Source organism: Argentina silus (genome assembly GCF_951799395.1).
Source record: "Argentina silus genome assembly, chromosome: 8".
Classification (NCBI taxonomy): Eukaryota; Metazoa; Chordata; class Actinopteri; order Argentiniformes; family Argentinidae; genus Argentina; species Argentina silus.
In genome coordinates this window covers 880635-906171 of record NC_139662.1, presented here as the reverse complement: position 1 = coordinate 906171, position 25537 = coordinate 880635, and the positions used below count along the sequence as shown (strand labels likewise).

Sequence of the window (25537 nt, the reverse complement as noted above, 5' to 3'; positions counted from 1 at the left end):
ATGGGTGCAGACAACAGAGTGAAAGGCTACAGATACCTACTAGTGATGCTGGATAGGCTCACTAAGTGGGTGGAAGCCACTCCCTGTAAAAAAGAGACAGCCAGCACTGAAGTAAAATGGCTAAGGAATGAACTCATTCCCAACCAGTATGCCACGACACCAGATTGACATGGCTAGATGCACTTCCCCTAGCACTGATGTCGATGAGGAACTCACCAAACAGCAAAACACATCTAACGCCCCATGAGTTGTTGACAGGTCGCTCAAATGCCAGGTCCTCCAAGAGATGGAGGCCACCTGCCGTCCTTAGACATTTGGCAAATGAATTGCAATGACTACATGAATGCATTGACTAACTTGTCCCAAGTTTTGTCTAACCAGGTACGGCAGGTGGAGGCGGAGCCAGAGACCGCAACACCCAAGACTCCTGTGGTAAAGGTTTGATTCACACCTTAAGGGGTGTGAAAGGAGGGTTTTGTTGAGAATTTTTTGGTTGAGAATTTTTTTATAAAAAACAGTTTATTTTTGGTTCACACCTTAAAAGGTGTGGCAGGAGGGTTTTGTTAGAAATTATTTTTTATAAAAACAGTTTATTATTGCTATAATAAAAATACATTACTGCAGTGTGCTAAATTTCCTAATGTGATGGCCTGTTGATAAATGAGATGAATCAAGCATTAGTCCCATAGTACTTTGGATTAATACATGGAGAGGTTGAGCCAGGGTTAGGTACTGTAAATACTTTGTTTGACTGTTTGAATGCATCCATTTTTGGAAGGTTGGTTACAGATTAACAGCTTGCTGACTGTGATTTCCTTCGCCAAAAGTGGTCCTTGTACAAGCCTCGAATTTTGACATATAAATAAATAGCTAAAAGTAAGAAGTAGTTTGTCTTCTCCTTCAAATAAAGAACACGTTTTCTCACATAAGTTGAGTCTAATATATATAATTGGTTAATGATGAATGAGTTCAAATATGTGCAAAAGGCAAAACTTAACAAAAGAAATTATAAAGGTAGTGTATGACTCCGGGTCAACATATCTGGTTGGACCTCGTAGTGATAACGGTTTAACTGATACTGAAGTAGGCAACCAAATGCATTAATGTTTGACTGTATAGTTCTTACTCAGAAATGATTTCTGAGGTAGGCCACCATACTAATGTTTTACTGTATAATTCATGTGTGCTAATGATAATTGTATACCATATGTACTAAATGTTAACTTTGAGAAAGGCCTAGATTATTATGTTACGAAAATAGAATAGAATTGCACAATAAGAAGTGAGTCCTTGAGTCCAGTTTGAGCAGGAGAGTGATAAGTATGTCTAGTAGACATAACAACAGGTGCCCTTAGGACATGCCCAAGCATGAATGCGAACTCAGGGTGATGTAATGAATTAGATAGAATTCTATGCTTGACTGAGAGCTAGATCGAATTCAATGCCTGACGTAATGAATTAGATAATAAAGGGTGGGGGTAAAGGAAAGCCCCTTTGCAAACTATAAAAAGAGCTCCCTGGAGCAGTACATCGGTCATTCCCCGCTGCGGAGCGTAACACCTGAAGGACCGGAGCAGGACCGAGTGTGTTGAAAACCAAATACTCTAGCAGATTCTCCTTGTCCGGAGCTCACACTCTGATTGAATTCTGACTGTCAGCCTCGCCACGCTAGTACAACGGAGGACCTTGGCGGACCTTTTTGTTTGTATAACAACAGCTCTGGCGGATAGAGGACCCGGCTTCGCTCTGGACAAGTGAAACTGGGACTTCTCTAAATTTCACAGGCAGAGTAGGGACAGACTGATAGGTTTTATTATTTTCTAATTTTTATCATTTTTGAATACTAGCATTTTACCATTTAATCACTCTGCCTGTAATGCTGTAATGTTTTAAGCCATCATTAAAGAATTTAACCTGCATTTAAAGGAACAGTTCACAATTTTAATTCTTAATTTTAATTTTAATTTTTATTATTATTTTTATTATTATTTTTATTTTTTATATTTTTAGTCATTCCATCCCTCATAAGCCTTTTACCTCCTCCTGGTAACATAAAATATTATAGATTGCTGTACTTAATACATCTTAGGATCTGAAGGGTTATATCTGACCTCTTATTACCTCCTTTGGGTAAATTATCCTTACCGATAAACCCTTTATCCGCAACCACACCAACTGGCACTCATATAAGATTAGAGCGGTCGTTAACCATAGAGACTACCCACTTCGGTGTACAGTTTTTAGGTTTGGGGAGATTTTTCAGTTCAGCTGAGGTGGGTAGAGGAAGATATGGGAGGAACTATGGGATGTAGACCGTTAACAGCGGAGTGAATCTAATCGACACCAACCTACATAGGACCAGTCAGCATCTGACAGGGTAAGACCCCTCAGGCTGAGGATCCATAACAAGATCTGAGGTTGGTCGGGAGTTCTGTACTGAGCTACCCGGGAGACACTGTACATAGTTGAATTGTGGTTTGTGGTCGTTTAATTCCTACAATAAGTCCGATGTACGACCTTTTTGTTGCGACTCCTCTACCGCCCCTAGACGTAGACAAGTTTTCATCTGGAGTCGTAACACAGAGATCTACCTGTTTTGTATCTGGTTTATTTTTCTGTTTGGTTCATATTAAGGTCAGTTATGGCTATTGCTCATCATGCAGATTGGCGTGTGTGTGTGTGTGTGTGTGTGAGAGAGAGAGAGAGGAGCAGAGAGAGCGGGTTTGTGCTACAGCACACTATGCAAACTGGCAACTGTGTGAGAGGAATTTGTCTGTGTGTGTGTGTTTGAGAGAGGGAGGGTTTGTGATGTGATGTCTAGTGGTTGTGTGACAACAAGAAAAAGTGTTGTGAGGTTAGTTACTGCAGGCTGGAAACGATGTGTGTGGGTTTGAGATGTTGACACTGGACTGGTAGATCTCGGGAGGTTGGCGACTTGAAAAGTAGATCTTGGGTCAAAAAAGGTTGGGCACCCCTGATCTAGGACTACCACACACATGCTAGATATCCTGCCCGATGGGAGGGCAGGACAGTGATGTCAGGTTTGTGTGGACATTTGATTGTTGTTGTTGTAATGCCTTAATTACACCTTATTTGGCTCTGTTCTAACCTACCACTCTAGTCTTACACGCACGTTGCTAGGGAAATGGCACAAGAAAGACGCAATCCTAGCAATGACAATTGTCAGTAGCACTAATTATTCTGCTCTGCATTTAATGCGTTGTTTTTAGCACTCAATGTTATATTTATTTTGTGTTTGCGTGTCTGTCTAATTTTTTGGCTTTCTAATTTATTTTCTGTTTGTGGCTATCTAATTTTGGTTAGATACACCTGAAGGAGGACAGTACACTAGACGTTTACTTAAGACTGATGTAATATTCAAACTGTCTCACACTACAGGTATTCAACATTTTCTTCTCTCTGTTGTAGCTCCTGTAGGTGTTTACTATGCCCTGACTGATATCAGGACTTTGGCAGAGGAGATGGATAAATTGGCTAATGGTACTACGTAATCACAAGAAATGTTGGGAAATGAGACTAATATATAATAATATATGCAATTTAGCTACCGCTTTTATCCAAAGCGACTTACATTGCAGTGAGTGCATACTTTTTTCAGTATGTATGGTCCCAGCAGAAATCTAACCCACAACCTAAGCGTTGTTTGCGCCATGCTCTACCAACTGAGCCACAGAGGACCAGGAATAAAGTCCCAGAGACCCAAATTGTCAACATTCTAGAGCACCAAGGGCAACTTCATTTTCTAGCCAATCCAAATATTATTGCTAGGTGAATACCACACAAAACACTTGGCACTCCAGGTGGTGAGTGTACCGGAATTCTTTGGCAGTGAGTTAAACGCAGATGACTGTTCAAGATACAGCATCAGTAGACAAACATGTTTTGCAGCGCTCACTCAGTCCTGTACATCATGCATGCTCATGGTGTCAACTCAACGTATTGTATGTGTGAAATAGGACAAGCAGATCTCACTCACTAGTAAGATGAGGAAAGTGGTTCTTTTATATTTCCTGTTGTTACTTTTATATTTTTTCATGTTTTTATTATTCATTTTGGTAATTCTTGATTATTATACTTTGTTTAAAATAATCAAAGAGGGGACTGTTGGAATTGTACAATATTCTATGTGCCTCTCGACCTTTCACCTAGTGGTACCATGCCATAACCAGTGCACAATGCAGAGACATGAAATCAGATGCTAGGGAATGGGGGGCCTAGGACCTGTAGCCCTCCAAGGCCAAATTCCATTGCAAGTCCATATATTCTAGTAGTAGTGTTACTATACTGGTACACAGTACACAGTGTGTCTTTATTCTTGATGTAAAGTTGGAGGACATTACATATGAATTAGCTTAGTTGTGTTTACTTAATGTGGGGATGAAATATGTTCCTCTGACACTAGACACCAAAATCACTACTATAGAGAGTGAAATGTTAGATTCTGTCTTTGAGATTCTTATAGCCCAATTTTGTGCAATAATATCTATTTACTAAAATCTGATCTTTAAGAAAGATATTTTTCTCCCTCTTTACGCAGTCTTGGATGTTGCTCTGTTAAAGAGAAACAATGTTTCTTCTGGAACTTTTTCAAGTTTAATTGTGGTATGATTTCTGAGTAATTTCTTGACTATTAAAGTGATTCTACAAGATAATTTCTATAATCTCAGCCTACAGTTCTCAACGTAGCGCTAATGAGTTGGTGCGTATGTGTGTGGATTCCACGTAGATCAATGACATCGACACACTTAACAGTAATGCTGCTTCTAAAGTTGGCGATGATAAACTAGGGAGTCTGTGGCTGAATGAGATAAAACAGTGATTCAATTGATTATATTTGTACAAACTATGCATTGATAATTCAGACACAAAATACGAGGTTAAATAATACAGAAATAGTTATTGCCATATCCCGTAGCTTCTCTTTAATGATTCATTCATAGATAGTGACAATTCAAATAATTTGAAAATATGTGGCTGCACTGTTACTAATGCTATAAATGCAACACATGCTTATAATGTGCAAACTGAATTATAAACCCATTATAAAAGGAAACCTTAGTGTTAAGTGTCACCAAAAGAAAAGAAAACACAGAGACATTAAATCAATTTGAGATACTCCATCACTCATTTATTTGCAAATATATGTAATAAGTGTCTGTAAGTAAAGACAATGAGACTCCTGTGGCCCTGCATATCAGAGAGAGAGAGGGGAAAGGGAGAGAGGGGGGGACATAACAAGAAGGCATGTGAGGTTATTATTTAAACTTTAACTAGAATACTTATTGGATTTCACTGAAGTATCCTTTGCGGTTACCGATGGAGTCTGACCCTGTGGAATTCCTAAAAAAGAAAGAGAGAAAAAAAGAGAAAGAGAGGGGGAGGGGGAGTGCAACATTAGTGGTAAGAATAAAATTACTTCCAATCATTTAAAATAACTTATTCCGATTACTTAATAGCAAGTGTGTGTGTGTGTGTGTGTGTGTGTGTGTGTGTGTGTGTGTGTGTGTGTGCCCCCTCAGAAGGACGCCATTAGAAGCTGAAGGTGGTGCTCCAGGAGGCTCGAGACTCCAACGACCAGAGACTCCGTGTTGAAGTACCAGGGAACCTCCTGACCAAACATGTCATCAGCCCGCCCTGAGGTAAGGCTCTGAGTTACTGCTAGTTCACAGTACTCATTTAAACTGAACAATAGATTGGATGCTAAATACTAGAGAGAAGGAACAGTAACAACATCAGAACTTGTCTGTACCTTCAGGTGCAGCAGGCATCTCTCAGCCTCTGGTTTCATGTTGCTGGCAGGCAGGCAGGCAGGAGTGTAGGAGAGAGTACAGACGCTCCACAAAACCACCAGGTTGCTAACAGCAAACATAGGAGGAGAGAGCAGAGAGTCATATGAACTTGTCAACAAAGTCACCCTGTAACAGTCTTCAGTATAAGAACAGTACTCACCACCACCAGGGGCCTCCCCACCATCACCCCAAACAGAACCAGCTCATAGAGGATGTCTATGAGGTTGACATGGCTAATCTAACAAAAGACAAAAACGTTTACAACAAAATAGCAATGAGATTAAAAAGAAGGACCCAATACAGGCACAGGTAATCAATGTGAGACTATTGAAGTGAATGAACTAACCTGATGTTCTGCCAGCTGTCTACTGTAAAATGTAATTAAATGTCACATACCCTCTTCAAAGTCGCTGTCGCTTTCCTCTTCACGATCGCGAACCTTGCAAAAAAGAAAACACGAACAACCCGTCGTAGAGACGGCAGACCGCAGTCCACGCACTCGCGCAGCCAATCCTGAAAAACACCGAGGCATTTTTCAGTCCATTTTGCTCAGAAAATCAGCAGGTTTGTGTCGATGTAAACATCAACTGAAGTCTGTTGTTATCTGGAGCGGACTGAACATAGAATGTTGCTAATGTTCTATATTGAAAGGTTGCATAGCAACACACCGTTTTGAAAATAATGAGTAATAATGATGCATGACATGTATCATGAACACTTTTCAAAAATGCGTTACCATGTGACCTCTAGAAATAGAACATGAGCAGCCTTCTATGTTTGATCCAGCGCTACGCAGCAACACACCTCTGATGATGTTGACATTGACGAGACCCAGCTAGTCTTCTGAGCGCTAGCATTACTACGCCACTAGCATTAGCAACGAAAGGTACTGAGAAACGCAGGTTTGGCTGCGGGAGTGCATGGATAGCGGACTGCCATTTCTACGACAGGTTGTTGTTCCTGTTTTCTTTTTGAGAGTACAGCGACTTCGAAGCAGGTATGTCACGTTTAATTACATTTTACAGTAGACACGTGGTAAACAAATGCATCTGTGTAATGGCATGACTGTTAGTCCGTCAGTAGCAACGGTGGTAGCATTGTTAGCTTTAGCTTGAACTAGCTCGCTTGCTCGTCACCAACATGCATGTTCGACTTGTGCCGTGTTGTTTTAGCAACACGTATCGAGTGGTTGTCTAACTATCGTTCAGATATGGTCCAACTATCGTCACATACCCTCTCCGAAGTCGCTGCCGTCGCTTCCCTCTTCACGATCGCGGACCCAGCAAAAAAGAAAACACGGAAGTAAAAACGGCAGGCCGGAGTCAAAACCTGAAAAACACTGAGGCATTTTTCAGCCCGTTTTGCTCCGAAAATCAGCTGGTTTGTGTCGGTGTAAACATCAACTCAAGTTTGTTGTTATCTGGAGCGGATTGAACATTCCATAGAATGTTGCTAATGTTCTATATTGAAAGGTTGCATAGCAACACACCATTTTGAAAATAATTCATAATAATCATAGATGACATGTATCATAAAGACTTCAAAAATGCGTTACCATGTGACCTCTAGAAATAGAACATGAGCAGCATTCTATGGAATGGTTGATCCAGCGCTACGCAGGAACACACTTCTGTTGATGTTTACATTGAGGAGAACCCGCTGGTTTTCTGAGAGCTAGCATAACTAAGCCATGAGCATTACCAACGAAAGGTACTGAAAAATGCCTCGGTGTTTTTCACGATTGGCTGCGGGAGTGCATGCGGCAGCGACTGCGATGTTGACATTGACGAGGCCCAGCTGGTCTTCTGAGCGCTAGCATTACTACGCCATTAGCATTAGCAACGAAAGGTACTGAGAAATGCCTCGGTGGTAGGTATGTCACATTTAATTACATTTTACAGTAGACACATAGTAAACAAATGCATCTGTGTAATGGCATGACTGTTAGTCCGTCAGTAGCAACGGTGGTAGCATTGTTAGCTTTAGCTTTAACTAAGACTGTGAGGTGGAGGAGGCCAGACTAGACCAGCTATTCCACTTAGACACAGTCCGTCTGGCGTAAGGACAGACACACTGATCTCTGATGAGGAGGATTTCTCATTGTACAATGTATGCTCCCTCCTCCGTTATTGAAACCGTGAATATATATAACTCTAAATATATTACAATTTGGCGACGAGGATGGGATATCTAATGAAAGATGATCCCAGTGACGAGAGACAACTTTGCAGCAAGTAGAACGCAATACACGAACTTTGTAGCTCGAAAGAAAGAGGCTAGCAAACGGAAGCTACGTAGCTAAAGGCGACTACAAGCTAGCAAGATAGCTAGTTTCCAAATCTTAGCTGATTTACAACTGAATTGTAGCTGAATACAAAGGACAGGAAGATTTCGAATCTTACTTGGAAAGACTGGAACAGTGGATGATCGCAAACGAGGTGGACACTGACAAAAAGGTCAGCGTGTTTCTGTCGGTAATCGGAGCAGATGCCTACAGACTTTTAAAGAATTTAGTCAGTCCTGAAAAACCTAGCACACAAACCTGCGAGGCGCTCAGTGAGCATTACAAGTCGAAACCGCTTGTCATCGCGGAACGTTTCCGTTTTAAAAAAAAAAAATCAACAAGACGGTGAGTCTATATCTGATTACATAGTAGCTTTGAAGCAACTTTCAACTCATTGTGAGTTTGGTGCACATCTTAATGATGCACTCCGTGACCGTTTTGTTAGTGGGTTAAAAGCTGAGGCTGTGCAGAGGAAACTTTTATCGCAACCAAGACTAACATTCAAGACTAAGACTATTAAGTAATAAACAAAGTCAAACAGTCAGAACAAAAGGCCTGATGAGACAAAACTTGATGACGAAATGTAGTTCTTGAATGTTATTAGTGTATGTAGACAGGAATCAGAAATACGTTGAATAGAAGGCGTTAACCTGTGTGAAATCTATAGACAGGTGACTGAGGAGATAACGGGGTCAGCTACATGTTCTGCGGGAATAAAGTCTTTGAATGAATCAACAGCTCAGCTTATTTCAAAGTTTTATAACTTAAATTCTACGACACTAGCATTAGCAAGGAAGGCCTGAAAAATGCCTTCGTGTTTTTCAGGATTGGCTGTGCGTGGACTGGGGGCAGCCGTTTTTTGCAGGGCTCCCGTTGGGAGGACAGCGAGAGCGACTTCGAGTCACCTACATGCATTTTGGACTTGTGCTGTGTTGTTTCACAACAAATATTGAGTGGTTCAGAGAGAGTCTAACTATTGTTATTGCTCATACTTATTCTTCTTTTTCTTATCATTATTATTCCAATTCTTCCGATTTTTTGGTATGCTACTCCTCCTACAGTGTTCAAGCTATTTAGACTAATCAAACTTTAAAACGTGCGGAGAGGTATTTTAAAGTCATGATATTTATTCCGATTCCGAACCCTAGCACATATTCCTGACCAATCAGCGGGTAATGCCGGCATTAGCCTTCCTTCTCCACATACCCAATAGTAATCTGCCACTGGCTCATTCTGGCTAAGATATATATCGATTAGAGGTATGCCTCCTGGTGCCCCAGGAGCCCCTAATCTCAGTACCAGTGGTCCAGAACAGTTTCTTTGCCTATCTTGTTTTATCCTGCGCCTCTCATTGGATACTTCTTCTTCTGTCTCAAACATGTTAGGGCTACTTTAGTACTACCTTACGGGTCGCATTGGTATATTGCTTGGTTATAAGCTACTTTTGGCCTAGGTTGTTCCATATTCCAAGGTACAATACGCCACGTGACGTGACAGTCCCCTTTAAATTTCCCCAGGTTTGCGGTGCCATATGTTATGTTAAGTGGTTTGTCGAAGCATTCAAACTTTTGCTTCCAATCAATTGAATCCGGGGATCTCCCTCTTTTTCTCATCTATTCTCACATCTATTTTTCTGCATTGGTCTCTAAAAGTTTGATCATAAAACGGTTGGTATCTGGTGTTGCTTAAGATACCCAAACATTCGGCTGGACAATATGGTCGTTTTGATTCTTCTATGGGACAGGACTTTTTATATAACTGTGCACATGCCTGGTATGTGTGTGGGTTAGGTACAACTCGTAGTTTTTTAAGTGGTGATGGACTACACATGAGGCAATCTCCTTCTGTTACTGACTGGGCTGTAAACTCTCCCCATTTATACCAGTAATTTTGCTTTGCCTGTTCCCATAATGTATTTACCTTATATTCTCTGTCCCTATCTCTTTTGGTTTCAACCTGTGTTTGCTTCACTTCCTGACTCAATTCTCTAGGCAGGGCCTGTTCTTTTTGGGACAGCATATAGATTAGTATTATTACTTTATATATCACTAGTCACTTCCCCAGGATCCCCCAGGCTCTACTGTCCTTCCCGTTCGGCTGGGGGCTGGATTTCCGGCCCCTGTTCAGCCTCTGTACCTGTTCCTTCATTTCCTCTGTGCTCCTGTACGATCTTACCCGTTCCTTCGTCTTCTTCTCTGGTTTGCTTTTTCTTCTTGCCTCGGGACCCTGGTGCAGTGGTTCAAGTGGTACCAGGTTAGACTCCCTCGGACTTGTATTGCAGTGGGGGTGGCTCGCACTACCTCGTACGGTCCCTCTCTCCTTGGCTCGTTCCACTTCCTCCAGAAGACTTTGATGTACACCTGGTCTCCTGGAGTTATCGGATTGGGCAGGGGTGGCTCCGGCTCCGGCTGCTTGTCTTTTTCCTGTGAATATATAACTTTATGTATCTCAGTTAGTTGTTTCATGTACTGCTTTAGTTCCATCTGGAGTTGTTCCAGTGGTGGTCCTTTGTAAGGTATATATTATAAGGCACATATCTTATTCAGCTTTGTTTTGAGGGTACCATTTATTCTTTCTACCATTCCTTGTGATTGTGGATGGTAGACACAACTCAATCTTTGCTTTATCCTTAAGTGCTGTATGGCTTGTTTCACAGTTTTCTGAATAAATGCTGCACCATTATCTGAGCTAATCTCATTAGGTATTCCAAATCTGGGTATTACTTCTCTTGTTAGAAATTTAACCACTGTTCCTGCCCCTAATTCTGCCGATGGCGTTGCTTCTACCCATCTGCTAAATCTATCTATGACAACAAGCATGTATCTTTTCCATTGACCTTTTTTATCCTGTCTACATAGTCCATTACCAAATGTTTAAATGGTCCGTCTGGAACCGGTATGTGTCCTAAGGGTGTTTTGATTCCCTTTCTCACATTGTTTTGTGCGCATACTGTGCATTCTGCCAATGCATTTTTTACCATTGCCTGTAAATAGGGTGACCAATACCCTTGGAGTTTTATCTTTCTCACAACTTCCCCCCTTGCCCAATGGTCAAAACCATGCGCATCAGCGATCAAAATCCCCAGTAGCACCGTAGGTGCCACTATAGTACCCTCATGCGATCTCCACAATCCTGTAGAGCAGACCTGGGCAAACTACGGCCCGCGGGCCACATCCGGCCCTTTGTACGTCCCTGTCCGGGCCGCGTGAGGCCAATCATAAATTATAGGGATGCACCGAAAATTCAGCCACCGAAATACCTAAATCACCGAAACAACACGGCCGAAACACAATTGTAATGACGCAATTAAAAAGCGCAGCCAGCACACGGTTATCTGGATAAGAGCCAACATGTCTGCGGTGTGGACTTATTTCAATATCTCGGAGAAAGACCCACGGATAGCGATTTGCAAAACATGCAATGCTGAAATTTCAAGAGGGGGTGTATCTGCAAAGAGTTTCTCCACGTCGGGTTTAATTTATCACCTGAAATCCAAACATCCCGATTGCCATTCTAAATATGAGAAGAATGCGGCGCAGAAAAGAAAAGTCAATCCGAGCACGCCCACTCCGTCTGTAGCGGACGTTTTTGAAAAGGCAAGAAAGTTTTCCAGTGATGGTGCCAAGGCAAAAGGCATAACACAAAAAATTATGGAATTCATTGCCTTAGATCAGTGGTCGCCTTGATCTTTGAAACATTCCCTGTAGATGCCGAAAATAAAAATAATTATAATATAATATTATTTATTACACGGCTCTCCTTAATTCTGTAGATTAGAACGTTCCATTCACTTGAATGGGCCTTCCAAACATTCGGCGGTCAATTATTTTTGTATAACAGACCGTTGCTAATAATAATTGACCGCTGTCTGTCTGTCAATACTATGAATGGTAACAAATAAATAATAATATTTTAAATTTTAATTATTATTTATAATAATAAATAATAATAATTAAATTTATAATAATAAATAAAAAACTTTTGTAATTGATTTATTCTTTGAATTGCAATGCATTGATTTTAGTGAGGTTAGTACACAGTCATAGCCATAAATGCAATGGTTGTAATAATTGACATAATCTTTTCTTTCGGTGTTTCGGTTTTCGGTTTTCGGCCTTGGTTTCCTCATTTTTGGTTTTCGGTTTCGGCCAAGAATTTTCATTTTCATTTCATTGTGTTTCATTGACACATGGTAAACAAATGCATCTGTGTAATGGCATGACTGTTAGTCCGTCAGTAGCAACGGTGGTAGCATTGTTAGCTTTAGCTTGAACTAGCTCGCTTGCTCGTCACCAACATGCATGTTCGACTTGTGCCGTGTTGTTTTAGCAACACGTATCGAGTGGTTGTCTAACTATCGTTCAGATATGGTCCAACTATCGTCACATACCCTCTCCGAAGTCGCTGCCGTCGCTTCCCTCTTCACGATCGCGGACCCAGCAAAAAAGAAAACACGGAAGTAAAAACGGCAGGCCGCAGTCAAAACCTGAAAAACACTGAGGCATTTTTCAGCCCGTCAGAGTATGTGGGGTGGGGCAAACGTAGTTCTCACAACAACACTGATAATTCTTGCAGTATATGGGTTGGGGCAAACATAGTTCTTGCGAGAACTTTGATAATTCATGCAACATGGGGGCGGGGACAACCTTATAATAAGGGCTGCACACACAGCCCTCTAAACCATTCTCTTTGCATTTGTGCCTCAACTAAACATTTTGAAAATAACCACCAGACAGAGGAAAAGATTTGCTGCCACTGAGGTTCTGTCACAGATCTTTCAGGATGGAAGTGATATAGATGAGGATGTGTCTGAGACAGAGGATAATGTTGAGGACCCTGATTATGTGGCATCCTCCTCTGACGAGAATGACGCCAGTGAGATAGGACATTCTGACCCTCCTGTGGTTTCTCAAACACAAATAAACCCCCTTGTCATATCTCAACCACCAAGAAACATGACATCCAAAAATGGAAAGCTGCTATGGTCTGGATCCCCAGTTACAAGACAGGGTAGACTGACTGCAGCTAATGTCATCAAAATGGTTCCAGGCCCCACCAGATATGCTAGCAGTCATATACAAGACATACAATCTGCATTTGAACTCTTTAATGAGCACTTAATATCAACATAAAGCCCTGCAAACACCAAAACATAATTTGTTTTTCATTTTAGGTCAATGAATGAGATAGTACAGTGATTTGCATATTTCGCAATAGTCATATACAATCAATACTTGATGTATAAGGGGAGGTTGGGGGCAGTCATGTATTATTTACTGGGCTATAAAGATGGTCAGTAGAAAGGCCTAAAGTAGCTGAGAGAGAAACTTGGTTAAGACTTTCAGTTAAAATTATTTTCTGCATGTTTACATTGCTCGGGTCAAATTGACCCGAAACATCAAAGTTGTAACTTTATTTGAACATAATAGGAGGGTTAAGGGAGTCCTTTTGACACAAAGCGAAAATCTACAGTCAAGCGTCAATCAGCAGACAGCCGTGTGTTCTTTAGTCATGAGCCTGTTGTCAAAACGGCAGAAAAAAATGGTCACAAACGAAATATTGTTTCTACACTTAAAATGAACAAAGAAAAAATGAGCTAGCCTGATATAAGTCATGTTCATGACGATGCAAATGTAACGAGATTTCGAACTGTTCTGTTGGACACGTTGGGACTCATTTTATTTTTCTACAAAAATCATTTGCCATGACGGGAATCGAACCCGGGCCGCCCTGCGTTACAAGGCAGATGCCTATCCGCTAGACCATTTGGGAAGACGTGATATGTGCACCCTAAGATATCTAAGTGTCATTTCGATGAGGTCTGTAGCAGAGGCCATAGAGCACAACAAACAAATAATCATGTGTTTAAATATCCTTGTCGTTTTGAAAAATTACCATTGTCACCTGCACAGGAATGCCATGCGGCCAACATTGAAGAAATGTGCTTCTCAAATCTGTCATTAACACTGTTTTCCACACGCTTTTTTCATTGCATTGCCATATAATCAATTGGTCATTGATGCGTCACGAATAACGACAATGCGTCGAAAATTAAAGAAATGTAAACATGAATTATGTTATTACTGTCTAAGCATCGCAAAGCTGTATGCGCAAAGGCGTCTGACGTCACAGTGGCTTGCCTGAAACAAAGGAATTAGAGAAACATGTGCTTACAGGGGCGTCGAACCGGCTTGTCCCCCTGATGGAGCAAAGTTGCTACAGTGACAAAGACAAGCTCCGCGCTCATGGGCAATTTATATGGGGCAATTGTGCTGCGAGTATCTAAGCAGTCGTCGTGCATGGATAAAATGCAATGTTTCAAACAGATCTGATGAATTCACCTACTTTGAAAAAGTGTGCGTTAAGGGAGTCCTTTTGATACAAAGCGAAAATCTACAGTCAAGCGTCAATCAGCAGACAGCCGTGTGTTCTTTAGTCATGAGCCTGTTGTCAAAACGGCAGAAAAAAATGGTCACAAACGAAATATTGTTTCTACACTTAAAATGAACAAAGAAAAAATGAGCTAGACTGATATAAGTCATTTTCATGACGATGCAAATGTAACGAGATTTCGAACTGTTCTGTTGGACACGTTGGGACTCATTTTATTTTTCTACAAAAATCATTTGCCATGACGGGAATCGAACCCGGGCCGCCCTGCGTTACAAGGCAGATTCCTATCCGCTAGACCATTTGGGAAGATTTCATATGTCGACCCTAAGATATCTAAGTGTCATTTCGATGAGGTCTGTAGCAGAGGCCAAAGAGCACAACAAACAAATAATCATGTGTTTAAATATCCTTGTCGTTTTGAAAAATTACCATTGTCACCGGCACAGGAATGCCATGCGGCCAACATTGAAGAAATGTGCTTCTCAAATCTGTCATTAACACTGTTTTCCACACGCTTTTTTCATTGCATTGCCATATAATCAATTGGTCATTGATGCGTCACGAATAACGACAATGCGTCGTAAATTAAAAAAATGTAAACATGAATTATGTTATTACTGTCTAAGCATCGCAAAGCTGTATGCGTAAAGGCGTCTGACGTCACAGTGGCTTGCCTGAAACAAAGGAATTCGAGAAACATGTGCTTACAGGGGCGTCGAACCGGCTTCTCCCCCTGATGGAGCAAAGTTGCTACAGTGACAAAGACAAGCTCCGCGCTCATGGGCAATTTATATGGGGCAACTGTGCTGCGAGTATCTAAGCAGTCGTCGTGCATGGATAAAATGCAATGTTTCAAACAGATCTGATGAATTCACCTACTTTGAAAAAGTGTGCGTTAAGGGAGTCCTTTTGACACAAAGCGAAAATCTACAGTCAAGCGTCAATCAGCAGACAGCCGTGTGTTCTTTAGTCATGAGCCTGTTGTCAAAACGGCAGAAAAAAATGGTCACAAACGAAATATTGTTTCTACACTTAAAATGAACAAAGAAAAAATGAGCTAGCCTGATATAAGTCATGTTCATGACGATGCAAATGTAACGAGATTTCGAACTGTTCTGTTGCACACGTTGGGACTCATTTTATTTTTCGACAATAATCATTTGCCATGACGGGAATCGAACCCGGGCCGCCTTGCGTTACAAGGCAGATTCCTATCCGCTAGACCATTTGGGAAGATTTCATATGTAGACCCTAAGATATCTAAGTGTCATTTCGATGAGGTCTGTAGCAGAGGCCATAGAGCACAACAAACAAATAATCACGTGTTTAAATATCCTTGTCGTTTTGAAAAATTACCATTGTCACCGGCACAGGAATGCCATGCGGCCAACATTGAAGAAATGTGCTTCTCAAATCTGTCATTAACACTGTTTTCCACACGCTTTTTTCATTGCATTGCCATATAATCAATTGGTCATTGATGCGTCACGAATAACGACAATGCGTCGTAAATTAAAGAAATGTAAACATGAATTATGTTATTACTGTCTAAGCATCGCAAAGCTGTATGCGTAAAGGCGTCTGACGTCACAGTGGCTTGCCTGAAACAAAGGAATTCGAGAAACATGTGCTTACAGGGGCGTCGAACCGGCTTGTCCCCCTGATGGAGCAAAGTTGCTACAGTGACAAAGACAAGCTCCGCGCTCATGGGCAATTTATATGGGGCAACTGTGCTGCGAGTATCTAAGCAGTCGTCGTGCATGGATAAAATGCAATGTTTCAAACAGATCTGATGAATTCACCTACTTTGAAAAAGTGTGCGTTAAGGGAGTCCTTTTGACACAAAGCGAAAATCTACAGTCAAGCGTCAATCAGCAGACAGCCGTGTGTTCTTTAGTCATGAGCCTGTTGTCAAAACGGCAGAAAAAAATGGTCACAAACGAAATATTGTTTCTACACTTAAAATGAACAAAGAAAAAATGAGCTAGCCTGATATAAGTCATGTTCATGACGATGCAAATGTAACGAGATTTCGAACTGTTCTGTTGCACACGTTGGGACTCATTTTATTTTTCTACAAGAATCATTTGCCATGACGGGAATCGAACCCGGGCCGCCCTGCGTTACAAGGCAGATTCCTATCCGATAGACCATCTGGGAAGATTTCATATGTAGACCCTAAGATATCTAAGTGTCATTTCGATGAGGTCTGTAGCAGAGGCCATAGAGCACACCAAACAAATAATCATGTGTTTAAATATCCTTGTCGTTTTGAAAAATTACCATTGTCACCTGCACAGGAATGCCATGCGGCCAACATTGAAGAAATGTGCTTCTCAAATCTGTCATTAACACTGTTTTCCACACGCTTTTTTCATTGCATTGCCATATAATAAATTGGTCATTGATGCGTCACGAATAACGACAATGCGTCGAAAATTAAAGAAATGTAAACATGAATTATGTTATTACTGTCTAAGCATCGCAAAGCTGTATGCGTAAAGGCGTCTGACGTCACAGTGGCTTGCCTGAAACAAAGGAATTAGAGAAACATGTGCTTACAGGGGCGTCGAACCGGCTTGTCCCCCTGATGGAGCAAAGTTGCTACAGTGACAAAGACAAGCTCCGCGCTCATGGGCAATTTATATGGGGCATTGCCCATGAGCGCGGAGCTTGTCTTTGTCACTGTAGCAACTTTGCTCCATCATGGGGAGAAGCCGGTTCGACGCCCCTGTAAGCACATGTTTCTCTAATTCCTTTGTTTCAGGCAAGCCACTGTGACGTCAGACGCCTTTACGCATACTGCTTTGCAATGCTTAGACAGTAATAACATAATTCATGTTTACATTTCTTTAATTTTCGACGCATTGTCGTTATTCGTGACGCATCAATGTCCAATTGATTATATGGCAATGCAATGAAAAAAGCGTGTGGAAAACAGTGTTAATGACAGATTTGAGAAGCACATTTCTTCAATGTTGGCCGCATGGCATTCCTGTGCAGGTGACAATGGTAATTTTTCAAAACGACAAGGATATTTAAACACATGATTATTTGTTTGCTGTGCTCTATGGCCTCTGCTACAGACCTCATCGAAATGACACTTAGATATCTTAGGGTGCACATATCACGTCTTCCCAAATGGTCTAGCGGATAGGAATCTGCCTTGTAACGCAGGGCGGCCCGGGTTCGATTCCCGTCATGGTAAATGATTTTTGTAGAAAAATAAAATGAGTCCCAACGTGTGCAACAGAACAGTTCGAAATCTCGTTACATTTGCATCGTCATGAACATGACTTATATCAGGCTAGCTCATTTTTTCTTTGTTCATTTTAAGTGTAGAAACAATATTTCGCTTGTGACCATTTTTTTCTGCCGTTTTGACAAATTATGTGACCCATTACTTTCGCACGGTACTGTATAACCTTCTGTGGAAAAGGGTTCTACATGGAACCCAAAAGGTTTCTTCAAAGGGAGAGTGGAAGAAGAACCCTTTTTGGTTCTAGGTAGCACTTTTTTTCTAAGAGTGCAGGATCTGTGATGGGTCTGTCTGTCTCTATCTACGGTATATTCGCTTGAATGCCACAGCCTATTTGAGTATTGTTGCTGACCATGTGCATCCCTTCATGGCCACAACTGACCCATCTTCTAATGGCTACTTCCAGCATGATAATGCACCATGTCACAAAGCAAAAGTTGTCTTAAACTGGTTTCATGAACATGACAATGAGTTCAGTGTTCTTCAGTGGCCTTCCCAGGATCTGAATCCAATAGAACACCTTTGGGATGTGGTAGAACGGGAGATTCACATTTTGAAAGTGAACCTGAAAAATCTGCAGGAATTGAGTGATGCAATCATGTCATCATGGACCAGAATCTCAAAGGAATGTTTCCAACATCTTGTGGAATCAATGCCACGAAGAATTGAGGCTGTTTTGAGAGCAAAGGGAGGCCCTACCCAGTATTAGTATAGTGTTCCTCATAAAGTGCTCTGTGAGTGTATATCTAACTCTCTTTGTTTTTGCTGGTCTGTAGGATCTATGATGGCCGTCAGCCCATCCTGTGTATCATGGACACAGCCATGATCAAAACCATCCTCATCAAGGAATGCTACTCCCTTTTCACTAACAAGAGGGTAATACGCTACATTGAAGTGGGTGTATGGGGAAAAAAACATAAGGGCTCCTTAAATAGATAATATCATTGTTATGATAGCATTATTAATATTAGGTTAATCTTGCAGTATATAATAATAATTATTTTTCTAGAATATCTATCTCAACGGGCCTCTGTATGACGCCGTGTTTATCGCTGAGGATGATGCATGGAGACGGATCCGCAGTGTCCTGTCTCCCTCCTTCACCAGTGGGCGGATCAAAGAGGTACAGTCCCATCTCTCCTCTCCTTCTTTCATTCATTCCTTTATACAACACAAATAAATGAATGACTAACAACTCTGACGTGTGTATGTGTGTGTGTGTGTGTGTGTGTGTGTGTGTGTGTGTGTGAGAGTGTGTGTGATTTGTACTATGTGTATAGTGTGTATTCATTGTTGTTTGTTGTTGTGTGAAGCAGCAACTTTAATGAATTAATCCAAGACAAATTTTCATCCAGGACAATAAAGTATATTTGATCTTATCTTCGATAAGTTCAGTGGTCAGATGACAGAGTATAGAATAATAGTTCATCTTTGGAGTCACTTATTCTTTGACTATATACATAATGTATCCTGTATGGATGTATATTCTCAGGCTATATAAACATTACAATAATTCCTGTTTCAAACATGATATTAATATATGTTTTGCACATATTAATCCACGTATCAATCATGATATTTTTCCATGTATCCTTCCCAACTCAGATGCTCAGGATCATGAAGCAGCACTCTGGTAACTTGGTCAGCAATCTGAAGAAGACGGCTGATAACGATGAGCCCATTGAACTAAAGGAGTGAGTAAAGAGGGAGTAAAGGAGCCCCCTCCTTTACTCCCTCTTCACCTACGACTGCACACCTGTACATGGCTCAAACACCATTGTTAAGTTTGCAGACGACACAACGGTGATCGGTCTCATCAGCAACAACGATGAGTCGGCCTACAGGGAGGAGGCCCAGCACCTAACAGTGTGGTGCAACGACAATAACCTGGCTCTCAACACCAAGAAGACCAAAGAACTCATTGTGGACTTCAGGAAGTCTAAAGCTGGCGCACACACCCCCATCCTCATCAACGAGACTGAGGTGGAGCGAGTCACCAGCTTCAAGTTTCTGGGTGTCCACATCTCTGAGGACCTCTCCTGGACCCTCAACACCTCCACCCTGATAAAGAAGGCTCACCAGCGTCTCTTCTTCCTGAGGAGACTAAAGAAGGTCCATCTGTCTCCTCAGATCCTGGTGAATTTCTACCGCTGCACCATCGAGAGTATCCTTACCAACTGTGTCACAGTATGGTATGGCAACTGCTCGGCATCGGACCGGAAAGCACTGCAGAGGGTGGTGAAAACTGCCCAACGCATCACCGGTTCCTCACTCCCCTCCATCGAGGCTGTCCAGGGCAAACGATGCTTGCGTAAGGCACGCAGCATCGTCAAGGACATTTCTCACCCCAACCATAGACTTTTCACCCCACTTTTCACCCCAGGCGCTACAGGTCTCTCCGCACCCGAACCAGTAGGTTCAGAGGCAGCTTCTTCCCTGCGGCTGTCACCCTACTGAACTTGAACACTGCACCGACCTGACAACCTACTACCCCTGCAACCCCCACCCCCCCCCCCCCCCCCCCCGGACAATTGCACTATTGCACTATTACTCCACTCCCCTCCCCTGCTCTTACTCATACCACTGCTTCTGTACATACCTGTCCATACTGTTCATACTGCACATAATGCACATATCCTTATATTTTCTTTAATACTACTGCACATACTGTACATACCTGTTTATACTGTTTATACGGCATTCCATATTTATATTTATTCTGCTATCTACCTCATGCTACTGTTAATACATATATACTGCTAGACTGCACTACCCATACAGCTCATATGCTGCTACACTGTTCATACTGTAACTATTTATTCTGCTATAATGCTACTGTTACTCATATACTGCTATACTGCACTGCTATATTATACTGCACTACTACTGATCATATATTGCACTACCTGTAAATACTGTTCATTGCACTTTCTGCTATTTTGCACTTCTGGTTAGACGCTAACTGCATTTCGTTGTCTCTGTACTTGTACTCTGCACAATGACAATAAAGTTGAATCTAATCTAATTTATCTCCGAGACGATAAGGTGAATTTGTAATTTCAGTGAACTCCCCCTTTAATTTTGTGGTTGTGGTTCTGGTGGTCAGAGATTGTGTGGTTGTGTTCCAGGTTCTTTGGACCATACAGTATGGATGTGGTCGTCAGTACTTCATTCAGTGTCGACATCGACTCCCTCCACAACCCCTCCGACCCCTTTGTGACCAACATCAAGAAAATGCTCAAGTTTGACATCTTCAGCCCACTGTTCCTCACAGTTGGTACAACTGCCCCCATATAGCTTTCAGTCATTTTGTGCTTAATAAATGAAGCTATTGATTTCATTGATTAGACTGACATAAAACACAGCTGCCAATGGTTTGCGCTCTACTCATTTGACAAACACATGGGCCCTGTCAAGAACCAACCTCTAGTTCCTAAATGCTGGACACTTGGAGATCTGAGTGGATTGGATACAGAAGTGTCTAGGGATAGAGCCTAGGAGTTGTTTCTGGACAGGGCTGTGCATTGAATAGGATTGGAGTCACGTATCATGGTATTTCCTGTTCCTGTTTGTAACCGTGGCATTTCCTGTCCGTCCAGCATTCTTCCCCTTCATGGGTCCTGTTATGGCAAACATGGAGGTATCCCTATTCCCTGCCTCGGTCACAGATTTCTTCTACGCTGTCTTTCAGAAGATCAAGTCCAATCGCGTGGCTAGCACCAGGAAGGTATGTAAATATAACTGATCAAATATACGATCTTCAGCCAGTATTGTGTAATACAATTGTAGAGATTTGGTAGCATCTGGTAGTTCTCATGTGATTTTGATCTGATGTAAGCCTGCTTCCAGAGTCGGGTAGATTTCCTGCAGCTGATGATAGACTCGCAGAAAGACAGCAACTCAAAGGGAGAGGAGCAGAGTAAAGGTGCCTGCCTTAAACACACACACACACACACACACACACACACACACACACACATACAGTACCTGCCTCAAACCCCCATATTCCTACAAACACACCGTTGAAATACTCTACTTCGTCCCTTTCTCACACCTACCACCCCATTTCTCCCATCATCATAGGATTTAGTGACCATGAGATCTTGTCCCAGGCAATGATGTTCATCTTTGCTGGCTATGAGACCACCAGTAGCTCTCTGTCCTTCCTGGCCTACAATCTGGCAACCAACCCTCACATCATGACCAAGCTGCAGGAGGAGATAGACACTGTGTTTCCCAACAAGGTAACCCCTCTGCAGACTCCTATATAGTACTATTCATGTGGAACAGGAAATATGATAGTGACAGTGTTTTAGAGGGTACTGATGAGTGTGTAACCCCTGTGCACTGCAGACTCCTACAGTATCTATTACTATTGCTTTGGAACAGATGGTTAGATAGGTGACAGTATTTTGCAGTGTGCTAATGTGTCTGTAGCATCCCTGTGCAGACTTCTGCCCAGTATTATTCATTTGAAACAGGAAGTAGATAGGTGCTGTTGGAATCTTCAGAATAGTTAAAAGGCCAGTACCTGAGGACCTGAGGGATCTACAGGGTATATACCTTAAAAGCATGTCTGAAATGCAGTGGTGTGCATGACCATAGAGTGATTTCTAAAATAATACAATTATCTTAAAATAAATTATAAAACTAACAGGTAATCAGTGCAGAGACTTGTGTGATATGTGCTCTCCATCTGACTCGTGCTGCTGCATTTTGTATCATTTGCCAAGAGCTTTCTTTGGTCGACCAGACAGGAGAGTGTTACAGCAATCAAGGCTGCTAGTAATACAAGCATGCATTCGTCTCTCAGTGTCAGCCTGGGAGAGGAAAGGTTGCACCTTTACAGCTGTGTTCTGTAAAGGTCCATGTAATATTCAAGCTTTCTAAAAGCTTCCTAACGGTTGTAATGACTATCTTTAATCGGTAGCGATCAGGGAACAAGATCCCTTATAATAAATCCCTTATGAATAAATATTTCATTTACGAACGCTGTTTTGGTTCGGAAAACACGCTTTTTTAAATGCAGTGTCCTACCTGACATTCGGTTTGCATATAAACATGTTGTGAGTGCCAGGGGTGTTCTAGGGGAGTAGACTGACTTTTCTCTGGTGGCTGCCTCTCCCAATCGTGTGCGCATGCAGAAACACAACAGCTAATGTCCAACACTGCAAGTTCATTTCGGGGGGATATATTATTATTAGGGAGGATGTTGTTGTTTGGACAACTTCAGACAGAATTTCTCCATGATGGCAGATTTCCGGCAAACTTACTTACTCTTCTTTAAGTGATACAAATATGTTTTAGTCACATTCTTGATATGGGTTTCAAAATTAAGATCTGAGTCAATGGTAACACCTTGTTTTTTTGCCTGGTGCTTAGTGTTACTGTAAGTAGTGTCTTAAAGTGTGCAGACAGTTTGACCAGGACAAGGACAAAGAGCATTTTGGCATCAGCATTAATTAATTAATTCTAAGGTCATTAAGAACCTAGTTAATAACTTAACAACATAGTGCTATCTCAGTGCTATGATTGGCACAAAAGCCAGATTGGAACATGTCAAAGGTACAGTTGGGAAGAAGGAGATTATTTAACAGTTTGAACACCTTTTTTTCAAGAATTATAATTTTTTTGCTTAAAAAGGGAAGGTTGGAGATTGGCCTAAAATCGCTAAGGACTGAAGAGTCTAAGTTACTTTTCTTCAGGAGGGGTTTCACCATGGTAGTTTTAGGTGCAGATGAACAGACCCCCACTTTGCTGAGCATTTCTGTATGACCACTGCAAAAGAGTTCATAGTGCTTCCATGTGGTGGAAGGTGGGGTAACAAGTCATCAAACACATCTTCAGGTCTTGCCTGAGTGATCCTCCTCACCTAATATTGGTTCTCTTATCTCAGAAGTATGTTGCAAATTCCTCACATTTGTAGGTGGAGAGCAGATCACCAGGTGTCTTGTGGGCGGGATTTATAAGGCTGTCAATCGTTGAAAAGAGCACTGTTTGAGTTGTTATGATTCATTATCAATTTTGAGAAATGATCCCGTCTTGGCGTTTTTTTATTGCCTTATTAAAAGCAGAAAGATGCTCTCGAAGAATATCAAGGTGGACCTGCAGTTTTTGTCAGCTCAGACTTTCTGCAAATTCTTTTAAATTTGGCCACAGCCTTTTTCAGTTTGACTGGTGCTACAGAGTCGATAGTTGCCCTTAGTTTGGTTTTTTAAGCTGGTTACTAAATCATTATCACAAGAGGAAGCTGTTGATGGTGTACTATTCATATTCATATTCATCATGAAATTCTCATCTGCTCAGCGACATGGCTAGATAAATAATAGAGTGAAAATATATTTTTTCCCCACTTCTAATAGACTGACATGCATTCATGTTTAGCCAGGTTTCAGATAAAAACATTACAGTGCAGCTTTCGCTCTGAGATAAGATCAATAAAGGTTTTGCCAGATAGGGACCTAATATTCAAAAGCACCATGGTAATGTTCTCTGGGCTGTTCGGTGCTGCCCGGCCACAGTTAATGGAATGGATACCAAGTTATTCACATTTGAACCACCTGACAGTTTTCTTGTAGTCTGTCGACTGTGATAGGAAATAATAGACTGTAGCACATTCAGTATTCCAAGCAGTCAATCCACTAAAAGCAGCCCAGTTTAGTGGCATTTTGACTTCTGATTGATCCTTGTGTACATCTATCATTTACATTGTTCAGTGGAATCTAAATGTATTTTCTTCTAACTATCAAGATAACATTATTTAGCGATTTTTTTGTTTATTCATGTACAACAAAAAAGCAAGTCACTATTACACACGTACATTGAAAGTAATGGCGTTCTGTATGCGGGTGTCATGAAATTAGGCTATGCAGATTAGAATAAGTACAGTACTGTGTTCATTTCAACAGCTCTTCAGATTTGCGACGATAAATAGTTAGTTCTGGGCTTCGGCTACGTGAACGACCAATCACTAGTGCTCATGTGAGTGTAATATCCCTGTGCAGGCTCCTATCCAGTACGAGGCTCTGATGCAGATGGACTATCTAGACAGCGTGATCAACGAGTCTCTCAGGTTGTACCCCATCGACTTGAAAGAGTCGCCAAGAAATTTGTTGAGATCAGCGGCATCACCATCCCCAAGGGTATGGTTGTCATGATACCCATCTGGACCTTGCACCGTGACCCCGATGTGTGGGAAGACCCAGAGGAGTTCAAACCAGAGAGGTAATGGGCCACATCTTAACCACAACCACAATATCAATCACAACAGCAACGATAAGAGCAGTGTTCCACAAACAACCATAAAACAAACCTAAATGCGACGACCAAACACAAACAGGTTTCTTCAACCATGTATAACCATCATATTACTGTGATTTAATTGATATGTTCTTTAACCCCTCCTCCTCTGAACTCTCCGTGTGTAGGTTCAGTAAGGAGAACAAGGAGAGCATCGACCCATACACCTACATGCTGTTCGGGTTGGGCCCACGGAACTGTATCGGGATGCGATTCGCTCTGGTATTGATGAAACTGGCGATGGTGGAGATTCTACAGAGGTTCAACTTCACCGTCTGCAAAGAGACAGATGTGAGACAAAATAATGATACAATGATTGTAAATATAATTTTGTACCTATGACTTTGTTGCGTTTCTATATGTAGCAGAGGTGATTTTGGAATCACACTCGCGTGATGAGGTAGCCCTGCCTGAGACATGTAAACTGAAGTGTCGCCCTCAGACCTTGAGGGTGTCCTCTTGGCTTAATAGTAGCGTTTGTGTCTTCCACAT

The 25537-nt window shown here is 41.6% G+C and overlaps 1 pseudogene across 1 annotated transcript; it reads left to right on the top strand.

Annotated features, from left to right (window-relative positions):
- LOC310808836 (cytochrome P450 3A27-like) lies at positions 1 to 25387 on the top strand (annotated as a pseudogene). The gene is made up of 5 exons: positions 1 to 4; positions 382 to 432; positions 21830 to 21990; positions 24751 to 24970; positions 25174 to 25387. The product of its transcript is annotated as a cytochrome P450 3A27-like (transcript).
- The last annotated feature ends 150 nt before the right edge of the window (positions 25388 to 25537 follow it).